The 14,146-nt window shown below is 39.2% G+C and overlaps 1 protein-coding gene across 6 annotated transcripts in view; it reads left to right on the top strand.

Annotated features, from left to right (window-relative positions):
- MAPRE2 (microtubule associated protein RP/EB family member 2) overlaps nucleotides 1-14,146 on the top strand; it is a 170,764-nt gene that overhangs the window by 59,778 nt on the left and 96,840 nt on the right. The window contains exon 1 of one of the 6 annotated variants that reach the window (XM_023741168.1): nucleotides 2,487-4,874. The exons of the other annotated variants lie outside the window; for them this stretch is intronic. The gene's annotated coding sequence lies outside the window, so the exon portion shown is untranslated. Of the gene's footprint in view, nucleotides 1-2,486; nucleotides 4,875-14,146 lie in introns of those variants that run through there. 6 annotated transcript variants of the gene reach the window in all.

The following is a 14,146-nucleotide window of genomic DNA, read 5'->3' as shown; positions in this document are numbered from 1 at the left end:
CCTTTCTTCTGAGGTGCCTTTTGGTGGATTCCAACAGCCAGCCTTCCAGTTAGCAGCCAAGCACTTAACTGTTTGCGTCACCCAGGAGCTCCCTTAAAAGAAAACAGCTATATAAATATAAGAAGAATGCTGTATTTACTGAAAAAGGACTTGTAAGGGTTCCAGGACACCCTTCACCTAGCTGCAGGCACAGGTAAGAGAAGGAGCAGACACCTAGAGAACAAAAGGGTGTGTTCTCTAGCAGTCGGTGGGCAGGCAGTCACTCTGCCGACCAGGAGACATTGTTGTATCATTTGCACCAGATTATTGATAAAACATACAGTCAGATATGGTTCATGCCCTAGATATCTTGACCCAGGTGTTGGTTAGTGTAAACAGCCAGTTTTCACAGCCTGGAGTAGAGTGGGTGGTAAATCATTATTGAAACCAGTGTGCATGTTGATTACAAAAGCAGGTTTCCTTTAGAAAATTGCCCTTTGATTAGGGGTTTCAGTTGAAAAGAACAAGTGCAAAAATGGCTGAGCAGAAACCCATGGACAGGTTTCCACGGCTCGTGTCCACTACTGTGTGATTGCCTCCTTGGCACCAGCTTCCTCGCTGCATTTATGAGCACTAGAAATCCATATATTTTAAGAGGTGGTTAAAAAAAAAAATGTGGTGTGGGCCATCAGAGGTAACACTGTTTAATTCACAGAGCAGATGAGTCGTGCTCTGGGTCTCCCCAAAGAGGCTACTCCCCATTGCTCTGTTTCATGTACATGCTAGTAGGAAATGAAATTTATTAACTGGCCCTCTGCCCGTCCCATCTTTGTTTGCATACTCCAAGCTTTTAAGAATGAATGTATAGGGGACTATTTCCACATGGGTGTTTGAACATGCAGCTACGGTAGCATATGTTTTGAATACTTAAAGAAATTACTTGGCCCCAGGAAATGGACTGTAAAGAAAGACAACACTAAAATTTAAGCCTAAAACTTTACCAGTTTCGAAAAATGAACCACTGTTAAGGAAAACAAAGAGAAATATTGTGTGTGTGTGTGTGTGTGTCTGTGTGTGTGTGTCTGTGTGTGTGTGTGTGTTTAAAAAGAGTCGTGAAAGGGTGCTCCATTCAGTTGAAGCTGTTTTATAGTATGGCTCACTTTTACCAGAATGGAGAATTCAAATCATACTTCCCACAACATTAGATACAGACAGCAAAAGTCTAGCTTCACGTCTCCGTTATGTAGGTGTTAGTATCATCCATGTATACTACTGTCAAAGGAGATTTTTGTATATACGAATTTTGTCCTTAATATTTTTCTTAGTGTTTATAAAAATCAAAGGATTACTGGATTTTTTGATTATTAGGTGCCTAACTTTTGAACTTCTCTTCAGTATTCTCTGTCAGTGCTTCTGTTAATGAGATGGTCCTGTGAGTGCCACAGGGGCACCTCCCATTTGTTCTTAAGCCTTGGCAAGAGACTCACCCTGCTCCACAGCTGGTCAGCAGTGGCAGAATCTGTTTACAGAGCATTATCTTAGCAGAGCAGTGATTTGAGATTGTCCTCTGGAATTGAGGAGGTTGATTTCCATTTGTATTGTCCTTTCCATTAATATAAGAGCTACAAATTAGCTCTTATATTAATGGAGGGGGAAATATTGGGACTGAGCTAAATATATCATTTGGTTTGGAGAATTCAGCAGATATTTGAGAGTCTTCTCTGGCCAAGATCTGTGCTAGATGCCCTGCCAAGGACAATGAGTTCTAACAAAGTCAGTCTTGTACACAACTCATTTTGTAACAGATTTCCTTTGCTGTATTTTGCTTAGTCTGATATCAAAAGTGGTTTGCATTTCCTGAGCTCACAGTGGCTCAAAGTAGAAAAAGATAACCTCAAGGCCAGTATGCTTAGGAAGCTAAAGAACACTATAAGAGACCAAAATTCAGAGTTTTTTTATTGGCCTGGCCAGGCTGCATGTTGGACAGTAGTGGAAAATAAGGTGAAGAGGCTAAGGAACATTAGAAGTCAGGCAGGGTAGTCGGAACTTGAAAATGAGAAGCCACTGAAAGCTTATTAATAGGAAAAAGCTTATTTATAGAAAAACGGCATAGTGAAAACAGAAGTGCATGCTGGACCTTATCTCCTGTTTTGAATAAAAGTTGATAGGAAAATGCAGTCTTCTAGTGCACCACCCTGCAGGGTCCAGAGTTTCTAGAGAATACCTAATCCTCCATGAGAGAACTTGGAACCCTTAATGTAGGGATTGGGATAAGGTGGGTAAGTGTTCCTTGGCTCAGTGCATCTTTACCCAAGTATGAGCAATCAATACAGCTTCACCTCCTAGTAAGACTGGTACTTATGTCAACCAGTGACCAGTTGTCCTTGAGCGGACTCCAACTCATGGTGACCCCGGCTCATAGTGACCCCAGGTGTGTCAGAGTAGTTCTCTGCTCCATAAGGTTTTCAGTGGCTGATTTTTTGGAAGTAGATCACCAGACCTTTCTTCTGAGGTACCTCTGGGTGGACTCAAACCTCTAACCTCCAACCTTTCAGTTAGCAGCCACGCACATTATCTGTTTTTACCACCCAGGGACTCTGGTACTTAGGTCAGACATCCATGATTACAGATGCCAACTCCATGGCCAGCATCTGACTTCAAAAGGTGGCCAGTATATAAAGCTCACATTATCCAGAGCTTCCAGACTCAGAAGCAAGGTGTCTCACACCTCGTTGTAAGTGATCCTCCCTTGTCACTTAATACCGTAAGACTTAAAGATATGACTCTGATGAAACTGCTCAGAAAGTTCCATATGATTCCAGTGCCATTTCTTTACAATTAGAAGAGGATCACGTTGATGGCAATCTCTAGTGGACTGAGAATCTAGCCTGAATTCTGTGGATTTGTTGACTTTTGATTTTTTGTCAATTTCATGTTAAAGAAAAATGGATTTTCTCCTCTCCTGTAAAAGGTATCTTTTATATTTATATATGTATGTGTGTGTGTATATATATATATATGAGTATACATACTCATGCATATATATATATCTGTATATGTATATGTGTGTGTATATATATAAAAAATGTTAGAATAGTTTCATTCGTCCTGATTTCAGGCTATCTTTCAGCTGTCAGCCCCTGTAATCTGTAATGCTAAACTGGATATGTCATACTTAGCCAATATCTTAAGGTCTATTGCAGCAGCACTTTTTCTTAAAACTTTCCACACACGTCCCATTGGTATCATATGAACCTTGTGTCTTAGCTCATTTTTAAATACTGATTGTTTATCTTGGTGTTTCTGGCACTTGATATTTATATTGTGTTCAGAGAATTCTTTCAAAATGGAAACCTACAGTTCACATTAGGCAAAAACTGAAACTATACGATACGACTCTATCTTATAGAATGAACCAGGCAGTTTCTCTTGAATATATGTGTTTGTTAAATGCATTCTTAAAGTTGATCACTTTACAGAATAATTAGTGAAGAAAAGATTAAGATGGAGTTTTATAGGCCACCAAGAAGTAATTTCTTAGTTGTTGTTATTGTGTGCCATTGAGTCAATTCTGACGCATAGCAACCCTATAGGACAGAGTAGGACTGCCCCATAGGGTTTCCAAGGTGGATTCTAACTGCTGACCTTTCGGTTAGTAGCCGAGCTCTTAACCACTGTGCCAACAACAACAAAAACCAAAACCTCACCTGCTAATTTCTTAGTAGTGTATTCTCAGTGTCAAATGACTTGTGCATTCTCAGTGTCAAATCTCCTTAGGCTAATTATGATTTTACTTACTGGAAGTAGGACAAACTTTCTTGCTTAAAGCATTATTTTGTTTTTCTAAAGTGGCAGAAGACAATAAATACATAGGATGGCTAAGTTAATGGCTGCTTTGAGTAATGATGTCCTTTTGCATACCTGGTCTAGTAAAGAAAATGCAGGAAGGATTTTGCCTTTCTGTTTTTACCAAACTTCACTTGGTTCAGACAGGTAAAATAATTGTTCCAAAAGTACCTGATTTTGACCATGACTTAAAACAGAAAAGAAATAGGGCAGGAGATTTGAGAGGGAAGAGTACATGTCATGTACATAACGCACATTGGTGGCAGTCTGTTAACTTGTGACCTTTCTAATATGTAATTTGGACAGCAAGACTGCTTTCTAAAGGCATTTTGCTGTAACATCCTGTGTAATAGACCTTGCAAAGGTACAAATTTTAAATGTTCACAAAATTGATCCTGAAGTTTATGGCTAGTATTTGCTATTGCATAATCCTAAGATGACTGTGCTCTCTGTGTGAGGCACATTTTAGCCAGCATTAAGATTTCTGTGGTCTTGTTTTATTTTCCCTAGAGGTGGTGTTTGTATTTGTTTTTGCTTTTATTTTTTCGTTGAAGGCATTAATTGTTGGCGCTTTATTTAATGTCTGTCTATCCTGGCAAAGCCGTGGGAGGTAATTTGTCAAAAATGCCAGAAGCATTGACATCTCTTATGTTCACAGTTGACTTTGATTATAAACAGTAGTATCCTTTATTTTAAGGGCCCTCTGCGAGTCCCTGCAAGGTTTTCATCTGATGCTCAGCAAATCGGGAGAAAGTGAACCTAGGAAAACAGGCTTTTCCTCTCCCATCTGCTCCCCTTTTGTCATTTGGGAATACCAAAACATGTTTTCAGGTTGCTAATAATTTTTAAAATTTGCATTCTTGGATTTTACACAGTTATTGTTATATTAAAATATAAATTTGAATTCCAGCAGTCTCTTAAGAATCTATTCTTTCAGCGAACTTTTGTTGAGCTCCTGTTATATGCCGAATTCCATGCTGGGCCTTGGGATACAGCGATAAAAACCCGCCATCTCTCCCTGAAGGAGCCTCTGGTAGCAAGGATGACAGGTAGGGAAAGAGTTTCTTTCATCTGTTGGAGATGGATCGAGGACCCATACCTGAGGGAGTGTCTACTTTGTTTTGTTTTTTGCGGGGAGTGTGCTGTTGTTGGCTCAGAAGTGTTCTGGAATGAATGACAAATGTAGCAAAAGACGAGTATTGTTGTTAGCTGCCTTTGAATCAACCCTTAGTGACCGCATGCACAAGGGAACAAAATGCTGTCTGGTCCTGCACCATCCCCATGATTGGTTGTGAATTGGATGGTTGTGATTGATAGGGTTTTCATTGGCTTATTTTCAGAAGTAGATCTCCAGGCCTTTCTTCTTAGTCCGTCTTAGTCTGAAGGCTCCCCTGAAACCTGTTAAGCATCATAGCATCAGGCAAGCCTCCACTGACAGATGGATAGTGGCTGTGCATGAGGTGTACTGGCCAGGAATTGAAACCTGGGCCTCCCTCGTGGCGGACAAAAATTCTACCATTGAACCAGCAATGCCTCACAAAAGAGGCATAGCAGTCTTCATAAAATTTTGTGATTACTGTGCTGATACTTGGCAAGTGCAAAATTAAATTACTTTTATCATTTTCAAAAGCTTTCAGGAATGGAGCTGGTAAGTAAAAACTGTTTGAGCGCCTGTGTACCCTACCAGGACCTCTCTGTGAAAGTTTTAACACAGCCTTGAAGCACAAGTTTGGGCATTGTTGAGTGGCTTGTGTGGTAGGAAGGTTACTTAGTTCTCCCTTTAAAAAGTACTCAACTTTTTATACTATTTGCATTAGTCATGACTAGGTTGAAAATAATGTAGCATACTAACTTTTGTGAGGAAAATGAGAACATATGTTCATATTTACCTGATAATGCATGCAGAAACTGATAGAATACAAACTAATAAAGGTGAGACCTGGGCAGATAAGTTACTATATACCTTTTTACGTTTTGAGAAATTTGGAAACTATGTAAATACATTATGTAATCAATCAGTGAGTGTTTCATTTAACACTTTAATAATAAATGAGCTTTAATTTTACTTTAATGAGTTTAGCATGTTGAAATACATTGGAAAACATCTTAATTTTAAAATGTATGGACTTACTGAAGTCACATGTATGGTATTAAAGATTCGCCTAATGGAAAAACCATTCTTACGTTAAAACAACATCACAAATCACACATGAAATGTGGTCTTACAGCATCTGCCTTGTGTAGCCCTTTGAGGTTTCCTACACAGCAATCCATAGTCCATATTTTGTTTCGTTTTCTCCAGAGTACATTGGAGCTGCCTGTGTTGTTTTTTGTGACACGTCCAACCTGCTTAGTATGCTCCATGAATCTTGCACTAACTGCAAAATAATCCCCCGTAAGGATTATTTTTCAATATCCTTTCTGAATTTGTGTTTTCTTCTCATTTATTGAGCACCTGCTGTTTGTCCAGCACTGTGTGGAGCCTGAAAACTGTGAGATTACAGGTTTTTGCCATTTTTAGCCATTCTAAGTGCAGCCCTGCATCTTCCTGTAAGAGTTGGGCTCTTAGCCTGACCTCCCACCTTATGGATGTAGTAATCCCTGACCTTAATATCCCTGTGATAGGAAACAAGCCGTTCTGCATTCACCATGCCTCTCTGCCCCACCCCCTCCTCAACCAGTCTGGGTTAGGGCTGAGTGAATCCCCGTGGAGACTGACCAGTTTAAGAAAAACAAAGAAGAGGAGAGCTTTGAATACATTATCCTCACTATAGGGACCTGCTCACCATCAATAACTGTGAAGTAAAGCTTGTAGGGCATGTGAGCTAAATATCTCTGCTAGAAAAGGAGGAAGCGGAAGACGGGGTCTTAGTCCGGTGGGGTAGGCTGTGAGGCACTTACAGCATGAAGGAGGGTGAGGGAGATTGCAGTTCCGGCCCTCTCCTCCCTCCGTCGCTCTCCTTTCTCGTTCGGTGTCTGTAGGCAGAGTAAAGCTGTGCCTCCAGCACTTTTGTTCTCTAGTGTGAAGGAGAGATAGATGAGCGGCCATGTCAGCCACCTAGGCAGGATTATGACAAGAGGAAGGAATGAGGGGGATCAGCAACTCCCTTAAAAAATCCCTTAGTGGGGCTTAAGACTCACAATAAATTGAGAAGCAAGTTTGTTTTTGGCGAAGCGGTTTTTCTCTCCCTGGAATTTCTGACAGGCAGATAGCACTGTCATAACACTGACTTTAAGATGCCCTCACAAATAACTGTGACCATATTTCCACCTTGTCTGATAAATATGTCACTGCTGCCTGGACTCTGGTTCAAAACTTGGTCTGGACTGAAAAGATGGCCTAGACCAGCCAGTACCCCCCTTCACATTAAGACTGATTGGGGTTCTCAAAGTCCCTAGAGGGAGCTACTTGGAGAGGCAGTGAGGTGTAGTGGGCAAAGCTTGGGCTCTGGAGTGAGACTCTTATTTTCTATCCCAGCTCTACCCCTTTCCAAAGGGCAAATGTTTTAGCCTCTCTAAGCCCCAGTGTCCTAATGAGCAGATGGAAATAATAACAACACCAACCTCACAGGATTCTTAGGAGGATTAAATGAGATACAGAATGTAAAGTACTCCAGGCAGTGCCTGCTGAAAAGTAAATGCCTTAACTAAGTTAGCTAGTATTTTACTTGTAGTTTCACTCTACTGTTTTACCCTATTCTTTATGATAATCTGTGATATTTGTATCTCAGTACCTGATACAATACCTAGCACATAGCAAGTGTTCATTAAAAGTTCAAATTGAATCTGGAAAGAAGTCAAACAAATTATACTATAGTCTTCCTACCTCCACCCCAGTCAACTTTGTTGTTAGTTACCATTGGTCTCTTCTGACTCACGGCGACCCTATGTATAAGAGTTGCCAGGTCCTGTGTCATTTTAATGGTCGTCGACATTTCTGAGTCCATTGTTACAGCCGTTGGGTAAGTTTATCTCATTGAGTGCTTCTCTCACCTTCACTGGCCCTCCAAGTCACCAAACATGATGTCCTTCTTCAGCGATTGGTCTTTCCTGATGACGTGTCCAAAGTAAGCAAGCTGAAACCTCAGACGCTATTCTGTGATCCATAGGGTTTTCATTGGTTAATTTTTGCAAGTGGATCACCAGGCCTTTCTTCTTAGTCTGGAAGCTATACTGAAACGTGTCTACCATGGGTGACCTTGCTGGTATTTGAAATACAAGTGGCATAGCTTTCAGCATCATAGCAACATGCAAGCCACCACATTACAACAAACTGACAAATAGGTATCAACTTTTTGTTAGGTGGTTGTTGTTAGATGCCATTGAGTCAGTTCCAACTTATAGCAGCCCTATGTACAACAGAATGAAACACTGCCCGGTCCTCTGCCATCCTCACAATCGTTGGAATGTGTGAGCCTGTTGTTGCAGCCACTGTGTCAGTCCATCTCGTTGAGGGTCTTCCTCTCTTTGGCTGATCCTCTACTTTACCAAGGATGATGTCCTTCTCCAGGGACTGGTCCCTCCTGATAACATGTCCCAAGTATGTGAGATGAAGTCTTGCCGTAGTAGCTTCTAAGGAGCATTCTGGCTGTACTTCATCCAAGACAGATTTGTTTGTTCTTCAGGCAGTCCATGTTATATTCAGTATTCTTCACCAACGCCAGAATTCAAATGCATCAGCTCTTCTTTGGTCTTCTTATTCGCTGTCCAGCTTTCACATGCATATGAGGTGATTGAAAATAGCATGGCTTGGGTCAGATGCAACTTAGTCCTCAAAGTGACAGACATCTTTGCTTTTTAACACTTTTAAAGAGGCTTTTTGCAGCAGATTTGCCCAATGTAATACATCATTTGATTTCTTGTTTCCTGCTTCCATGGGTGTTGATTGTGGATCCAAGTGAAATGAAATTTTTGACAACTGCAGTATGTTCTCAGTTTATCATGATGTTGCTTATTGGTCCAGTTGTGAGGATTTTTGTTTTCTTTATGTTGAGGTATAATCAATATTGGAGGCTGAAGTTTTTGATCTTCATCAGTAAGTGCTCCGAGCCCTCTTTGCTTTCTGCAAGCAAGGTTGTGCCATCTGCATATCACAGGTTGTTAATGAGTCTTCCTCCAATCCTGATGCTGCGTTCTTCTTCATGTATTCAGGCTTCTCCGATTATTTGCTCAGCTTACAGATTGAATAAGTATGATGAAAGGATACAACCCTGACACCCACCTTTCTTAATTTTAAACCATGCAGTATAACCTTGCTCTGTTCCAACGACTGCCTCTTGGCCTATGTATAGGTTCCTCATGGGCACAAGTAAGTGTTCTGGAATTCCCATTCTTCACAGTGTTCATCCATAATTTGTTATGATCCACATAGTCAAATGCCTTTGCATAGTCAGGAAAACACAGATGATCAGTTTATGTACAAGAAACTGCTTCCATTTCAAACGTATCATGAGTTTTGGTAGTTGTGTTCCTGTGGAGCCATCACCACAGTCAAGATATGGAACATTTCCTTTACCCCTAAAAGAATCTTTGTACCTTCTGCAGTCCGTGTGTTCCTCTGTCTGCAGCTTCAGACAACCACTGATGTGCTTTCTGATAGCATAGATTAGATTACATTTTATATAAATGGAATCATGCAGAATATACTTCTTTGTGTCTGGCTTTTTCTCAACGTGATTTTGGGATTTATCTATATTGTGTGTATCAGCAGTTCATTACTTTTTATTGCTGAGTGATGTTCCCTTATATGCCACATTTTGTTTCTCCATTCACCAGTTGAACATTTGGGTTGTTTCCAGTTTTTAGCTGTTATGAGTAAAGCTGCTCTGAACTTTCATATTCTTTGTGTGGACATATGTTTTCATTTCTTTGGGGTAAATACTTAGGACTAGAATGATTTAGTAATATGACTGATATATGTTTAACTTTTTAAGAAACTGCAAAGAGTTGTCCAAAGTGGTTGTACCATTTTCCATTCCTACTAATAGAATCAGAGGGTGTCAGTTGCTCCAAGTCCTTGTTTGGGCTTAGTATTGTCAGTCTTGTTTATTTTAGCTGTTGTTATGGGCGAGTAGAGGTATCTCAGTGTTATTGTAATTGGTATTTTCCTGATGACTAATGATGTTGGGTATCTTTTCATGTGCCTATTGGTTATTCTTATGTATTCTTTAATGTAATGACGTATCTGTTCACATCTTTTGCCCATTTTTAAAAATTAGGTTGCTTGTCATACTGTTAAAGAGGATTTTAAAAATGTATTCTGGATACTATAATATAGTCTTGAATTAGATTTCCGTGTATTGGGTTGTAGTACCCTCAACTTGAATATAAACTCCTCAATAAAAAGGATAGTTGCATCTACACGGTCTTTGTCCAGGTAAAATGCCCTTTATAGCAATTAGGCAGATGGTCAGCTCTCAGTAAGTACATATTAAATTATTCAATTAATATAGACTACAAAATAGTAACAAGATAGTTATTTTAGTTCAGTTAAAACAAACAAACAAAAAAAAAACCCCTCTAAATTCACCCAGAAAGTGTTGTATGGGAATTTTAAATTTAGGAGTTACATTTTCTTTGAGGTCTTGATAGATAGGAGATGCTGTTTCAGTTCTGTGGAGAAGAGCCCTATGATACATAAATATTCTTTTCTTTGTATTGATTGCCCCCTTAATACTAGATCAAACTTTCACTTTAAATTTAAGAAGAAAATATGCGTAGAAATGGTTTTTTTTCCTTAAACATAACAAGGAACCATTTGCATTCTTTAAAAATTTTTCCAGGATAATTAAAGCATTGGATTCCTCACCCTCTCCCCCTTTTTAAATTCTGAGATGGACAGTCCCAACTCTGCTTCACTCCATTCCCATTCTGTCTAATTTGGCAGTTTTGTGGTTGTTACCAGTTTGGCTCCTGACTTCTCTAAGCTCCTAAGAAGAAGAAAGTGCCTCAAGTAGAATTTAGGTATTGGAAAGCAAAACCCTAGTAAGGTTGAAGGTTTACCTGAAAGGATCTACTTGAGGGAGCTTGTAATTTTTGAGAGGGTGGGGATGCTTGGCTGCCAGAATCTGTTTGGAAATCTTTCTAGCTAAAGCCAAATTTTTAAACCATGTAAAGAAGCTTTATTTGTTACAGAAGATAAGGTCACTTATGATTTCACAAATGCCCTAAGCCTACTAGTAGATTTTATGAGTGCCACTTATTTCAGTTGTCATTTATTCATTTTTATTGCCAAAACCTTCAGACCAAATTTCAGGTAAGTTACTGCTTCCATGATGGCAGTAATCCCTTGCTATCTGAATTATAGACTAGCATTTTCTGTGTTCTGGTTGGGGCTGAGCAAGTCGCAGCTACTCAAGTATCAGTTGAGAGTGCTTGTTTTGCTTTAATTGAGGATGTTCCGTGAAAGGAAGCCAAATACCATTAGACAGGACATCCTGTGGTTCCCTTAGTTTACGATGGCCTAGGACACAACTTTTTTTTTCTTAAAGTAGTAGAATGATTGCTTGCTTCCTTTCCTGTTAGCAAGAGAGCACAGAAGATATCCATTTGATTTTAAAGATTCTAACTAGCAAACAACTAGACCCAAAAAAGTTACCTGAAGACTTACTAGATTGGAAAAACGTCCAAGTCCTTTTGTGCATGCCAGTGATGATTTGGTCATTGTTAGCATTTCAGAGACCACCAGTTCTATTATCTTGAGAGGGGAAATAACTGAAGAGAGTAGACATTCTGGAAATTAAGGATGAAGGAATTTTATTTCAACATGTTAAAATAAAGTTCTGGCATCAGGGATATCGTAGTGCACCTACATAATGAGATATAATACAAATATTACGATGAAGATAGGGAAAATGTTTGCAATATTTTAACAGAAACAAACCAAGGATAGGTATAAATATGTATGTATATTGGGAACCCATTATGATAAATAAGTGCATATGTATAACATATGCACATATAAAAGAGGTCTAGGAAGATATGAAAATGAGTGTTAACTGGGTGATGGGATAATGGGTAATTGTAATTTATTTTTTATCTGTATTTTCTACTTTTTCGGTGGTGAAAATGTATTGATTTTTTTAAAAAATCATATTTATTGTGCTTAGTAATTATTATATTAACTATAGCAGTAGCTTGGAAACCCTGGTGGCTTAGTGATTAAGAGCTACGGCTGCTAACCAAAAGGTCACCGGTTCTAACCCACCAGGCGCTCCTTGGAAACTCTACGGGGCAGTTCTGCCCTGTACTACAGGTAGCTATGAGTCGGAATTGACTCTACGGCAAAAAGTTTTTTGTTTTTTTTAAATAGCAATAGCTAAGGCTGAAATAATATAAAGTAAACTTGGTTTTTGAAACATTCAGTCAACCAGTGTGATACCAGGTCTTTGGTTTAAGTTTGGAAAGTAAAAAAAGAGCTACAATTATTATTCGGTTACATAATTCAAACCTAATTTTCTTTTTTTGCATGTTTTAAAGTCTCTGAGTCAAATTAATTCTAAGGACCTGGAAACTAGGGGAAAAGGAGGAAGGGACACTTTACAACAGTTATGAATTTCATCTGTTCAGATTGGCTCAGATACTGGCTAACTTTTAACATACATATCAACTCTAGAACTAATTTCATCCATCCACCCTTCTTTAGACATTTTTATCTAGAGTAATATCTCTAATTACTTCATCATATAGTTTACGAGGTACTCTTATAATTTCCTTTTCCCATAATTATCTCTAAATGCTCATTCATTATTAGCATTCTGTCTTTAAGTATCCCAAGCTTAACAAAACATTCCAAATTCAGTAGCAACCATTATCCCCCACAATTTGTTAAACTATTAGAATATATTAAATTTTGTCCTTTGCTCCCATAAGTTCTCAAGCCATAGAACCACAGAATCTAAAAGGTAGCCTTCAATTCAAGAAGCTTCTAAGCTTCTATCTTTTTCCCAAGCCCAAGGGTCTTACCATGTATCTGCTATTTTGTTATTTCCATACCTCATTCAGTTTGAACGTGGCACAGTTCTTATTCACTTTTTACCTGAATGCGCAGTTTCTGCACTTCCTTTGGGAGTTGTAATGCTATTACATTGATGCTAGAAATGTTGCAGTTTTTGGCCTGTGATAAGTCGGTAGAGAGGAGAGCAGAGAGGTCCTGCAAGTTAAGTGTGTGTTTGTGTAAACAGATTTTTGTCAGGGGCTGCTGGGCACTTTCTAGCTAATGTAAAAGTCCATCAGTCATTCCTTCCAGTAAATAAATAGTAGGTGAGTTTATTGTTTTTTTTTAAACCCTTCTTCCTTTCTAATATACAAGGAAGATAGGATTGGCATCCGGTTGCCCAAATAAGAGTGGGTACCAGACAACCAGGAAAGGGGAAAGAAGGGCAAGCTCCGGATCCTAGGATGGAATCATAGGAGGTATGGGGAAGTCCATTCTCCAGCTGAAATGCAAGCGATCATTTCATCTGGAGTGAAAGGAAAATTTGGGTGAGGATGCTCTAGGGAACTGGTGATGAAATAATGCTGCTTGTTTTCATAGTACCCCGGTGCTTCACCAGTTTGGCTGAACAGTACTAATCTTAGATCAGCTATATTGTTGTTATTGTTGGATACCATCCAGTTGATTCCGACTCACAGTGACCCTGTGTGTCAGAATAGAACTGCCCCATAGGTTTTTCTTGGCTGTAATCTTTAAGGAAGCAGATTGTCACATCTTTCTCCTGCACAGCGGCTGGGTGAATTTGAATCACTAACCTTTTCGGTTAACAGCTCAGCACTTCACTGTTGTGCCACCAGAGCTCCTTAGCTGTAACCCGTTGCCATCAAGGCTGAAATTTCCATTTGCTGCTGCTTATAAGGTGCAGTAGAGATCCCATCTTGTATGTAACTCACAGGATGTTCTCTGGGGTTGGGGAATGAGTTAGATATAGAAGCTGATTAGTGCCTTGTCAAGTAAAGGTAAGATTTCAGGAAGTTAATGTTTTCCTGTTTCCAAACTTGCCATTTGCCATTTTGGTTCTGTGTCAGAGTCTACCGTGGAAGGAACTAAGAGAGGTAAAGAGGCATGAACAGGGCTTGAGGGATATGAATGTACATTACCCATTTTGTAGACAAAGTCACTGGAATATTTTTTTCATGTTGGCTTGTACTTCTCATACCCTGTATTAATAGGCTTAATTTTATTGGGACTTCATTTGCCATTTCAATGTCAAAATATTCTCGTGAGTTTACAAATGAATTTTACTGTAATGTAAATACAGACCTTTGGATAGACACTAATCCCCAAGGGTAAGATACTAAGAGTTTGTTTTATTTTTTTAAAGGA

Source organism: Trichechus manatus, unplaced genomic scaffold (genome assembly GCF_000243295.1).
Source record: "Trichechus manatus latirostris isolate Lorelei unplaced genomic scaffold, TriManLat1.0 scaffold00175, whole genome shotgun sequence".
NCBI classification, from domain to species: Eukaryota; Metazoa; Chordata; class Mammalia; order Sirenia; family Trichechidae; genus Trichechus; species Trichechus manatus.
This window is presented reverse-complemented; position numbering and strand designations above follow the sequence as displayed.